This window comes from Macrobrachium rosenbergii, chromosome 52 (genome assembly GCF_040412425.1).
Source record: "Macrobrachium rosenbergii isolate ZJJX-2024 chromosome 52, ASM4041242v1, whole genome shotgun sequence".
NCBI classification, from domain to species: Eukaryota; Metazoa; Arthropoda; class Malacostraca; order Decapoda; family Palaemonidae; genus Macrobrachium; species Macrobrachium rosenbergii.
The window spans coordinates 15,181,124-15,193,379 of NC_089792.1; the positions used below are offsets into that span (position 1 = coordinate 15,181,124).

General features: G+C 33.5%; 2 protein-coding genes across 3 annotated transcripts in view; one reads left to right on the plus strand and one right to left on the minus strand.

The window, feature by feature from the left end:
- LOC136833712 (paired box protein Pax-6-like) overlaps positions 1 to 8,233 on the minus strand; it is a 199,394-nt gene extending 191,161 nt beyond the window's left edge. The window contains exon 1 of one of the 2 annotated variants that reach the window (XM_067095917.1): positions 7,590 to 8,233. The gene's annotated coding sequence lies outside the window, so the exon portion shown is untranslated. The remainder of the gene's footprint in view (positions 1 to 7,589) is intronic. The other variant, XM_067095918.1, reaches the window with a different exon arrangement.
- Positions 1 to 12,256, plus strand: part of LOC136833710 (sodium/hydrogen exchanger 9B2-like) — a 317,786-nt gene that overhangs the window by 29,814 nt on the left and 275,716 nt on the right. The window lies entirely within an intron of this gene.

Consider the following 12,256-nt stretch of genomic DNA (forward strand, 5'->3'; position numbering starts at 1 on the left):
ATATATATATATATATATATATATATATATACATCATTAAATATTATAACTATATATATATATATATATATATATATATATATATATATATATATATATATATATATATATATATATATATATATATATATATATATCACAGGAAGGTATATAATAACTATATATATATACCATATATATATATATGGATATATATAATATCACAGGAAAGGTAACAACTACATATACCATTTCGTGATGGATGAGGTCACCAGCGTCAAAAATCCCTCAAGGCCACCCAACTCCCCTTCCCCGTTTCCGTCCATTTTCAAAACTGGATCGCACTCACTCTTTCCTGTTTTTGTTTTATTTTTAATGTGGTCCCACTTCTTCTCTCTTACATTTCACCACTAACCCCTCAAATGCCTTCGATATCTCTTACTTGCACTCACAAAAAAAAAAAATCTTCAATATCTTTTACTTCAAAGAAAAGTATTAACAAAAAGTCTAGATTCCCTTCTGTTTTAAAGAACACAGTATTTGAAAGTCTTAACACCTTTCTATTCTAAAGAACACATTATTTAAAAAAAAGTCTAAATGCCCTTCTATTCTAAAGAGCACAGTATTAAAAAAAATTCTGAATGCCGTTCTATTCTAAAGAACACGGTATTTAAAAAATGTCTAAACGCCCTTCTGTCCTAAAGAACACAGTTTTTAAAAAATTCAAAATTCTCTGTTATTTTTAAAAAACACAGTATTTAAAATAAATTCTAAATGTCCTTATTTTCTAAAGAACACGTATCAAAATAAATCAGAGTTCCTTTCTTTTTCAAAGAACAGAGTATTTTAAAAAAAATGTAAGTGCCCTTCTATTCTAAAGAACACAGTATTAAAAAAAAATTCTAAATGCCGTTCTATTCTAAAGAACATGGTATTTAAAAAAAAGTTTAAATTTCCTTCTGTTCTAAAGAATACAGCATTTAAAAAAGATCTAAATTCCCTTCTATTATGAGTAGGCCATTCATAATTTGTATTTAGAATGACATAATTCATTCATTTGAGCTTTCCTTCACAAACGCCTTCATTCAAAGTTAACTCAGACGGGGCTGGTCGTATTTAGCTTTCGCCGCTCGCGGTTGATTCAATTACGTATGCTTAGCGTCGACGTGGATAGGTCGCGGATATCAGTGAAGACATTTGAGAGCAGAAGAAGAAGATGAAAAAGAAAGAAAGAGGTGTTGTTTATTTCGTATTGCGAAATAGAATGATATAATGAATACTAAAGGAAGAATGAAATGTATAAGCTTACTCATGTTGTTCTTGAAGTGAATAATAATAATAATAATAATAATAATAATAATAATAATAATAATAATAATAATAATAATACGGACCTAAGCAACAATAACATCCGAAGCAGTCTTACAAATTTATGGTTAATATTACTCAGTATAAAAACATACGCTTCATCCTCCAATCCCAATCTAAAACGGTTTGGAAAGATTTAACATCTTCAAAAAAAAAAAAAAAAACCGCATAATTAATTGACCCTAAAGACAAAACCTGAAAAGCTTATCTGTATATTCCTCGATTAGCAACAATTACACCTACCGTAAATTCTGATAAAGACTGGAGCTCATCAATTTACAATTTAATGAAATTAAAATCAAAACTCAAACAATTGAAAAGGTGGATAATATATGCAGAAAAAGAGATTTAAAACAACCAGATGGTTGTAGCACCCTATATCACACAACTACAAGGCTGAACAATTGCAGTTTTTTTTTTATATAAAACTGATCAAAAGTAGCGACGTAAGACTTGGTAATATTGCGACATGGACCCCATTGGTTACATTTTTTTATATTAAAATTTCTTTTTTAATTCATTTTTTATTTTAGATAAAGCGTGACTAACGTCAATACAGAAGAAAGATCAAATCGCAGTGCACATATAATTGAAATACATTCAAATGCCTAAGAACCTTTCAGTTTTATGAACTATAAAATGTGCTCATTTAATTTCTTTCTTGAATTTCATTTAATGTTAAGAAATAGCTAATACCGAAATTGCATGCAAAATTGATTTAAAATCCAAAATGTTCTTAAGAAGGAGTATTTAGCCTAAGTAATTGCATCTTTATAACAGTATTAATGATAACAATGGTATTAGTGTTACTGAAGTTAAAAATAATAATAATTTATGACTGATGAACAGAACTGCAGTGCATAACAAAGAGTCAAGTACTATTGCAGGTGAAATGGATAACAAATATATATATGTATATATATATACATATATACTACAGTATATATATATATATATACATATATTTATATAATATATACTATATATATATATATACATTTGTATAATATATACACACATATTATGTGTATGTATATACAGTATATATATATATATATATATATATATATATATATATATATATATATATATATATATATATATACATACATATATATACTAAACTGATAATTAGTTGACTGTAGGAGGTTGCAGCAGGAATAGAGAGAGAGAGAGAGAGGAGAGAGAGATCTGTTAACAAAAGGAATGGCCAATCCATCCTGATTTCCCGTCACCATAGCTAAAGAACAAAAAGAAAACAATAACTTGTAACAATAAAGCAAACAGTTAACTTGTTAAAATATCATTAAAAATCTGGAACAGTCAGTAAATTCAGAAAATAATAAAACATTCAACTCTTACAACTGCAGCGCGATTTGTTTCCGCTGTGTCAGTTCCCGGTAGCATAAAGCAACTTTTATTAGCTGCTGTAATGTTCAAACACAAGAGAAAAAACAGTTTAGGCAAACTTCAAAATTCTCTCTCTCTCTCTCTCTCTCTCTCTCTCTCTCTCTCTCTCTCTCTCTCTCTCTCTCTCTCTCTCTCTCTATATATCTGTATATATATATATATATATATATATATATATATATATATATATATATATATATACACATTATATCCACACGAAAATTTTTAACGCAAGATATCAGTCAACAGATTATATCTTTGAATGATAGAGCGTTCATTATGCAAACTTGCAAGTCTAAGAATAATTAATTTCTTACATTTGCAGAGAGGAGAATTCCAACTGAACCAGGAAAAAAGTCTGTTAATTCAATTAATGTGTATAGCTGTATCCACAATATCATTACAACATTGTAATAAAAAAAATAAAAATAGTAGTAACATGATATCGATAATTCCTAGTAGAAATGTATACATAACCTGAAATTTTACCATTCAAATATCGGTAAATAAGCAAGATTCACTTTCTTTCTACTCGGTAACAAAAAGAAAAAATATCATTAGTAATTAAATTTTTTCTTGTTGAACACTTCTCATTCAAATCTACCAGGAGGGGCGCTAAGGACTTTACTCATATATTATTAGATCTCTTTCCATGCTTACTGCTCATCACGGAGTCGCAAAGCCACGTCATGTGATAAGGGGAGGTATGTTTGCTTGCATGTATGTGTATATATATATATATATATATATATATATATATATATATATATATATATATATATATATATAATATATACATATATATATATACATACATAACCCAATATATATCTCTATCCTATATAATACATTATCAGAAGTGAACCGTGTTTATGGTATATATATATCTATCCTATATAATCGTTATCCTATATAATAGTGATAGGATATATATATATATATATATATATATATATATATATATATATATATATATATATATATATATACATATATACATATATATATAAATTTCTGACTCACATTGGGATCGAACCCCGACTGAACCCCTAGATCACTGTCAGAACAATGGACAAGCAATCGTAAGGTCCGTGGTTCTAACACAGCCTGACACTCATCTGTCGATTCAAATGGGTCAAGAAAATGGGATGGGTCTAGTAGCCTCATCCCTATAGACTTACTATGAATTGGGAGACTACTCTTCAGGTTCAATACCCCTCTCAAATGGAAATGGGCATTTGGTTAAAAAAAATATACAGTACACATGTGTACATCTGTGTGAATATGTATATGTGTATACCTGTATGTGTGTCCTTGTGCAGCAAAAGAATTAGATAATAGAGATTTGTAAATCTAGACAAAATTGTAATTTTATACGAAAAAATTGCAAAGAAAAAAAAGGAAAAAATTAATTACATCACTAACTTAGATATGCGGCAACTTCCTTCATCATTCATGGAAAATTTACAAGTAAAATTAACCTCAGAAGTTTTCCGCCGTTTGCGTTGTCAATTTCATTCATTGCCCATTCATTAACACCTTTATCCTTATTGCAGTCATTTTCTTTTAGAGACAGTTACAGTAGTTTTTTTTTTCTTGCTAGAAAGCGACCTTTTTTGTTTTTATTTTTTCTTGTCAGTAGGATTTTTTTTTTATGAACCTGAAAGTGAAATGACACTGGACTTCATCAAGTAACCAAATTAAACAGTCACTGAGAATGAAGTTCATGATGAGAGTATTTATTCATCTCTAAGTAAAATTATTTAAAACATTTTCCTTCTCTCTTCAATCGCAATTTTACAGGAACTTAGGTCGACACATATCACAAACTCTTTGTAATTCTAGCTTAGACACTGAGGATTTAAATAACATTGAATAAAAAAGCAATTAAATATATTTAGAAACGTTTTTAAGAATATGAATATAAAGAAAACCAATCAGGAACAGAGGAATAATCAACAAAATCGCACTCCAACTCTTGAGTATCAGAAAAAATCTTGAAAGAATTGACTTCCTATAAACAGCTATACCGCATTTTCTGATTATACAAATACAACAAGAACATCAGCTACCATTAGTAGTTCTATTACTACACTAAATTAAAGCTATTGTTACGAAGAACAATTATGACCTCAGCAACTGACATTAATAAAATCCTAGAGCTTTACTGTATATTATATTTGTTCGCTATTTTCCCAAGCAAAGACCTGCTCCATTCCTACTGAGAAAATAAAATATATATAAACAATAATCAACTGCTTTCTTATTATCATTATTTCACAAGTTCTTGACGAAAGATATCTATCGCAAAGACAACAAAATAACTGCGATCAGAATGATAACAATATATAAATAATTTTGCAAAGAATATAAATAAAATTCGTAACCCGAACAATACTACAGAATATCTCATATTACATCTACTTCACTACTCTTTTAATAACAAAAACAATAATAACTACGCTTAAGATTATAATAATATAATAATTAAATGAAAATTGAAATAAAAATGTAATGATAAACAAAACTGAACCCAAGCAGCTAATTCAACACATGATAAAAATTTAGATGATTTCTTTTACAGCAACCTGATGCATGCAATATCCAACATCAAAGCATTTGCTTTGCAAATGATTAAGTTGCTTGCAGTCTGACGTCAGGCAGAGGAACACGCGAATTCCTTTCTTCCGAAATCAAAGCAAGATAGTGCGCGATAAACATTAGCAATGTTGAATGTGGTGAAGTCTGTGATGCGAATTTGTTTTCAATGCAAGTTCGCCTCGTGCTGCTCGTTAAATGCATCAAAGGGCGATTACTTGTTGCAAATGCAAAAATACTGTTGTAATGGCTTTACTATTTCGTAATTTTATATATATATATATATATAATATGTATATATATATACATACATACATACCTATAAATATCATATATATATTGTATCTATATATGTATATTGTGTATTTAAGTAGTAATGCAGATTTATTTAGAAATTTGCACCGCGTGCGTGTGAAAAATTAAAATCAGCGAATATATATTGTGTTACAAAGAACTTTTGAATAAATATAAGCGGAAAGAAAATGCATAATATCACAAAATCTTCGAAACAATAGAATTTCCTCGGTTTCACATGCTGTCCACACCAAATACATTGCTTCCTTAAATACAGAAAATTTTTTGTTGTCCATGTGTATACATATATATATATATATATATATATATATATATATATATATAAATATATATATATATGTATATATATATATATATATTTATATATAAATATATTATATATATATATATATATATATACATATATATACATATATATGATTCCATACGATTGGCAGTTAATTCAGCAAATGAGACCAAGAAGTGAGAAGCGACCTCAACTTGGTCCCGCAGGACGTCAGTTCATTAGCGCCCATTTTACCGTTCGGTAGCGTCGGAATATTTGACGTCGCTACTCAATTATGATTCCGGTGTATCCTCATCAATCGGGCCGATGTCATGTGGCGAAGTTTCTTTCCAAAGAAGTACGGAATTGATTTAACTGTTGCTCTTCAAATTAGCGAAAATATTAATTACCCGTGTTGTTAGGCCGAAGCTTTGCAGCAATAGTATTAAATTATTTTTCTTTAACGAGATCCTTCGTTTAGATTTAAAATCTATTTTATAAAATTATTCATAAATATTTAGCCTTCGTTGTTTCATGCATTTTGTATCGGGCAACGGAGCTGCTATTAAAAGTTAATATAGATTAGAAACAGGCAAACAAAATCTTGGATAACCACAGTTATTGGCGCCCAGAAATAACGGGAAAATTCTGTGTATACATATGGAATTATTAAATATATACATATGCAACATTCATATTTACATTGCCATAAAGTACACTGCAAAATGTATAGCGGAAAATATATTGCAGATGTGAAGGCATGCCACAGAATAATAATAATTAATGGTTGTAGGTGTAATGACAGTTGTAAAATATCCGGCAGAAAGATAATAATTAAAAACGTCTTTCTGTATCCATGTATAAAAATGTGTTGAGTACAGAAATGTTTTTTTAATAAGTTCACAAAATCCCGCTAAAAATATAAAGTAAAACACTTATTCATAGTACCTAAACATTTTATGCTTCATGGCTGCTTGCTAAAGTATTCATACATCTTACTTATAAAAACGGAAGAAATCTTACAGGTATTCATTTTCGTTAACGTAAACGGATCACAATCCACAAATACTGAAAGGGCTTCTTCAGCTAAACCATCAGGTCTAGAACGCGTATTGCGTGACGTTTTGTATATCATGCACAGCAAATGAAATCCAAGAGAAAACAGAATAAAATAAAGGAATAAAACAAATTACCGTACATGTAAATACTACGGTATTCAGTGAAAGCGCGGATTGCAAAATTAGAATTCCGTCATTTTACTCGGTTGCTGCCTGAGGTATTCTAATGCTCCATGAGTAGAAAATACCGATTTGATGAGAAACAGCTTTGCAAATAACGTGCAACTTTATTCTGTTTTTGTCATTGCGCTTTCAACCCAATTGCAATTAGCGCTATTTAACCTCTAGCGGCTGGCTGGCATACCTGTGCCGGAAAAAGTAATCTGATTCATCACAGGTAATTTGAGAGACTTTTTAGTACTGTGGTCGGGTTTCTAATGAAATCCGGACGTCAATTAGATATTAACAAACACCAGGGCAACGGAAGTTACCGGACATATAATTAGTGAAGAATCACAGGTGAGACAAAACACATGCAAATATAAAGGTATAAAAAAATTTAGTTATTAAATAAATAAAATGTTGAAATGACGAACCTTAATGATGACGGTCAGGGTGTGGACGGCTTCGATGGATTGTTTTAGCTCCTGTCTTCAAGTCCAAGTCTTTGAGGAAACGGCAGTAAATTCACCTTTCGGGACGGTAACGGCAAGTCCGTGGTCTTGATCACTAGTAAATACTACAAGAGGGCCAGGCAAGTTCATGTGCGAAATTCTCTCCCATACCCTTCTTCCATGGAACTAAAATACAGATCCCTAACACACAATATGGCTCACATACAAAGGATAATCCTACAGAATAAGTATTTAATTAATCTGTGTACTTGAGGGCAAGATATCTCCAAGACAAAAAAAAAATATATGATCTCTTTGGCGCGCGAAGTTTTCGGGTATTTGGTATTAAAGAAAAAAAAAAGAATGATAGGGGAGCGCTTAAGCCACGTGACGGAGGCGACCAGCAACCCTATAAGCTCACACCGCCACCAACACTGAGACTGACTGTGCGCCCTTTGGGTCCCTCGGGGATTTGATCCTGAACCTCGAAGACCCGTCCACACAACTAAATGGGTCTTTCGGCCACCACTATTTACAGCCTCTCACACCATATATCGACGGTCGCGACTCCTCTCTCTCTCTCTCTCTCTCTCTCTCGCACTCTGCCCTGTTAGCGTTGCCGACCCGACAACCTTGTATCTTTCGCTGGTGAGGTCTCTCCTTCTTAATTTGCCTTGGAGAAGCCAAACATTATTCATGCAGTAACTTTTAACAGGTCAGTTAATGTTAAAATATCTAGTAACACTTCAAGATCCTTAAGGAATCCCGAGCGAACGAGCGCTCGGTGACTCCTGGCAACCCGACCTTTACAAGCGTCGAGTGTCGCCTCTCCTGCCGCCGTCAGCCAATTAGAACACATCACTGGGAATAATGAACCAATAAAATCACGCTTCACTTCAGCGGTCGGTGACGTCACCGGGCAGCAATGGCGCACACTGGAGGAGAGTGGAGTAGGTATCTGGAGGCGGATGGCATCTGAGAAACATCACACTCCCCCCTTTCCCCATCCCCCGAAGGGGACGAGGAACAGATTTTGTTTGGTGGCAGCTTATTTGTGTTGTTCTCCCACCCACCCCGTGGAATTTGAATGTTCATCAACTGTCATTTTAAAGTCTCTGTCTGAAGGACCAGCCAGAGCGATAGAACATCCTCTTGCGAAAAACTTCATGGTCACTCGACGCGTGAAATGACGACAAATTTAAAAACCTAAACCTCCCACAACAAATATAACTTTGAATAACAAGATTATTCAAAATAGCAAAAGAAGAACCGCAATCGAGTCACAGTTTCGAGGAGAGGCGACTGGATTAAACGACCGCACAGTCCTTACGCATCGGTCATTAAGTACCTAATTTAATAAAGAGTGGAGTCATCGGCCATATCCAAAAAGTGGGTGTCGTTGTCGTGGCCTCTTTTGAAGGGCACTTTTCAGGTGCAATGCACACACACACACACACACACACTTGGCATTTTCCCTCAGTGGCCCCGTACAAAAGCCACCGGTGAGATGACGATGATACGATGTAAATTAAGTGTGTAAAGTCGAGGGCAGAAAGGTAAATAAACGTCTTTTCACGCCTTATCACGAGCATTGGTTACGGTTTTAAAGTGGGAAGGATGGTGGGGAGGGGAGGGGAGGTGAGAGGATGGTAGTGGGAGGGAGGTGGTTGGAGAAACCATGGAAGAGAAATGGGATGAAGAAGAAAAAGAAGATTCAGTCACCAAAGTGTGTGTAAGCTTAGAGGACTACTTACTACTCTCCTTCTCCTCCTTCTCCTACTCCTATCCTCCCTCCTCTCCTCACCTTGCTGATCGTCCCTACGTCCAATCTGCTCTTGCGGCAAAGATATCCCCCTTAAAGACCCCTATAACGTTTGACGGGTTCATATTGTGATTCATTGTGTACATATTTTGCCACGCGTCCGTCCGGGACCCTCCGTCGCCCGCGTAATAAGACACCGTTGGTGCCTCGGTGCGTCCCTCGGGTAATGGGGCTGAAGCCTTGTTACTAGCACTAATAATACTACTGCTAGCAATGCTACTGCTATTACTGTTTGTTCCATCCAAGGGCGTCATCTGAATATCCAGAGGAACAAGGGGGACTTGCAGGACAATGGAGAAATGAACACTAGATTAAGGCTTTGTTTTAGATGGGGGGGGGAGCTGAGTTGAGAGGTGGGCCCGGGGGCAGGGGGAGATGTCATTATAACAGTCATGGAAGTAAATAGTAGCTTAAGAGAGGTGGGTTGAAATTGGGGTGGGGGAGTCATGTGGCTGCCAGGTAGGACCAGGGTTGCAGTTGTTTTCTTCTACTCAGTTGTTGCTTTTGACCTCTGTGGAAAGCAGGTTCTGATTTTTCTATTTTTTTTCCTTTTTTTTTTGACAAATTATCAGAATCCTTAGATATTTTCGACTATTTTTTTTTACATACTACATAGATCTCATTTCACGATAAGAAATGTGTGAAACTTGAAGTCATTATTATTATTATTATTATTATTATTATTATTATTATTATTATTATTATTATTATTAACGTACCCATACCGTCGAAACAGACGTTAGGCTAAATAAGAGAGGCGAGACGGATATGGACAATATGTACCTTCCCGAAGTTTGGGACAAGGTACGTTTCAAAGGTTATTGGTGAAAGAGGATGGCCCGGGCTGGACGTCAGCAAAATGTGTGGGTTATTTCCAGTAGAGTATATTTCTTACACACAGTTACTATAGATATATATACGAACTTGACTTTGCTTCAATACAACGAGCAAAGACGATGAAAAAGTCCGATATCTAGATCCATAACTTTCTTTTCTCACAATAAATTTCATATTAAAATCGTTTTTTGCATAATACGCGTATTCTAAAATATAATTGCCTTTGTTACTACAACGATAAAACACTTCCTCAGTGTAATTAACGTGGCGTTCTTACATTATCGGCATCGATCATTTTCTGCCACATTAAACAGGCGTCAGTTGCGTGTTCATTATGTTCATTCATGTAATTAAAGTGATCATCAAGAACATAATTGCCAGTAATTATCTCTAGTACAATTGCTGTCTGTCTGTGCAAATAATAACTCAGTGTTGGCTTATTTCAAGGTTTCTTTATTTACAGATGTTTTTATCCTTTTCTGGTTAAAGTACTATACACGATTGTTACAGTTTCATTTTATGAATTTGAATGATTAATCTCTTTAATTTGCTGATTAAAAAATTTGTCACTATCATTTATTTTCTGACTATGTGGGCTAGCCAGGAAAGTTATTTCCCTTCCGTTCCTTTGCCTGTCTGTTACGTTATTATATCGATGTTATGATCGCTTTATTTTTCTATCATTTATTTCTTTATCATATATATATATATATATATATATATATATATATATATATATATATATATATATATTTATATATATATATATATATATACATATGCACAATAAATATATAAATAGGCTGTCACTAATTTCCCTTATGTCATATGTTTTTAAATACTAAACCAATATTGACCCTTTAATACCAGATTATTTATACCCTGAGATTAATTTCCAAATTAAAAGAAAGTTTGATGAGAATCCAAAGAACATTTCTAAAAAGGTAACACACAGTTTGTTCTCTTTTCTTCCAGACTTCATTGATAACTATTTCATTAAATGAAATGGAGCCACGTATACCCTTTTAATTGTTTAAAGCCATGTTGCTCATTCCTTATCATTCCTTAAGTCCTCCGCATTACGTTCTCAGTCAGAATCCTATCATATACCTTCGTTGCTGTCCTTAGCAATGTATTGCCATCATGATCTTTACAGTTTCTTCTATCTCTCTTTATCTTTGTACAACATAAACTTTATACTTTCCACCTATTCCTTCATGATCTTTCCCTCAGGCAGTCATACCTTACAAATCCTGGTCAGTCACTCGATCCCTCAAGTACCTCAGCATCTCACTTGTAATTCTATCAACTCTTGGTGACTTGCCATAGTCTTTTGCCTTTCCGTTGACCTTATTTTATCCTCAACGGTCTCTTTCAACTGAATTCTCAAAGTTAAATTAACCTTATCTCTATCAGCAATTTACGTCTTTTCCTAGGGAATTGTAGAGCAACTGATCACCCTACAGTTCGTGCTTGCTTTCTTTCCTATGTCTGTCACTTGCCTTCTTTTTCATTTTCTTATTCTTCTTGATTTCTTTATCCATCCTTCTATGCACCTTCACATGCTCTCTTCTGATATGCAAATGTAACTCAGATGATTTCTTTCTTCTTTCACTTCGACCCCTCATTGCTCGTCCTACCAATTACTGTTTTTTCTGTACCTTCTTCCTGCCGCTTTTTGCTCACAGATTTTTCTTTCTCACCCTATGGCCTTGTCTTGGCCGTTTATGTACCTTCGTCCATTTCCTTATTTGCCCCTCTCATTTCCTTGTTATCAGACTCAGTTGTTTTAAATTTCATCACAGCCACAATTTTACCTCTCTTCCTTTCCAACTTAAGCCTTACCTAACTTGAGTGTCACTTTTTATCCAAATAATAATCAAACATACCTCCAACCCTCCCTCACTTTTACATTTATAACATTGCTTTTCATCTATTCTGTACTAACACATACCTAGCAAACTCTTTTCCGCATTCTTTTCTGTTTTCC